Below are 1285 nucleotides of genomic sequence, written 5' to 3'. Positions count from 1 at the left end.
AGAGAGAGAGGAGAGGGGTGAGAGAGAGAGGAGAGGGGCGAGAGAGAGAGGAGAGGGGTGAGAGAGCACAAGACTCTGGCAAAGGGAAGAAGTTGAGTTAGTAACATGCCATAAAGTGGTTTACAGCTTTCAACCTGCTCTCCAACACCGTATTTCCGCTGGTTAGAGCAGCAAAGTTGAATTTGTCTGGTTTGCTGATTGTTGAGCGACATATCCACTTGTTGAACCGTCTGGTCATGGTCTGTTTTTTTAAATTAATTTCTCTTCCATTCCCATGTGGGGTCAGGGTCAGGAGGGTAGCGTTGTGGCTAGCATTAGCTTGATGCTAGTTGGCTTTCTCTGTGACTTTCCTGTCTCAAATGTTATTATAACGTTCACTACACATCTCCAGATATTCCTTAATGTTTTAGTTAGGATTTCCCAGAAGTTGTGATTTACTGTCTTCGAGTGCAGATTATTTTAGATATGTTGTTGTTGCACAGCGTCATTATGTTACTTGTAAGATGTTAACTTGTTGAATTTTATTCCGATATATCCTCAACTGAAAAACTTCCTCATCGAGCTTATCTGAGCGTTTTTTTCAGGATTTTATGAAATCAGCGTTTTATCTAATGACAAAGTCAAAAATGCACGATTTCTTTTCCATTAATATTACTATAATTTTATATTTATTGTCAGCCAGAACACAACAAACTGACACTCAAGCAGTGTATAAAGTAGACAAAGAGAAGAATTTGTAAGGAAATTTCACATTTATACTTTTTTGTCGTTGTCCAAATGTTCTTTAATCTTTAAAATGAAAGAAAGGTTGCATTTTCATTTTGCGTTCAGGTAGGATTTGCTTGTTTGTTAGCTTTGTTATTGTTTATGTTAATGTGTTCCTGTGTATTAGTTATCGATGCTGTGTTAAGTATGAAAGTATAATAAGTATACTGAGAGTCAGGTTCCTCATACAGTATGTGTCATTACCGAGATTTTCAAAGTTGTTTACATGTTACAATGATTTCGCCTGAGAGAGTCTGAATGTTGGCACATGCCTTGTTATTCTCCACTCTTGTGGGGACCGACATTCATCGGTGTGATTGTCCAGCATCTTAATTAGTGGGGCCGGGACACTCCTCCCTGCAGAAGCCCCACTTTGTGAAGGCAGGTGCAGCTTTAAATGACTTGACATTTTTTTGCAGTGTGCAGGAGGTGGCAGGTTGCGATCCTCCAGCCCACATGTCATGTGCATAATCCAGCAGGCAGGCGGGCCCCTGTTCTGGTTGAATGGGGGGGGGGGGGG

The sequence above is a fragment of the Etheostoma cragini genome, chromosome 13, assembly GCF_013103735.1.
Source record: "Etheostoma cragini isolate CJK2018 chromosome 13, CSU_Ecrag_1.0, whole genome shotgun sequence".
Classification (NCBI taxonomy): Eukaryota; Metazoa; Chordata; class Actinopteri; order Perciformes; family Percidae; genus Etheostoma; species Etheostoma cragini.
Note: the sequence above shows the minus strand (reverse complement) of the source record.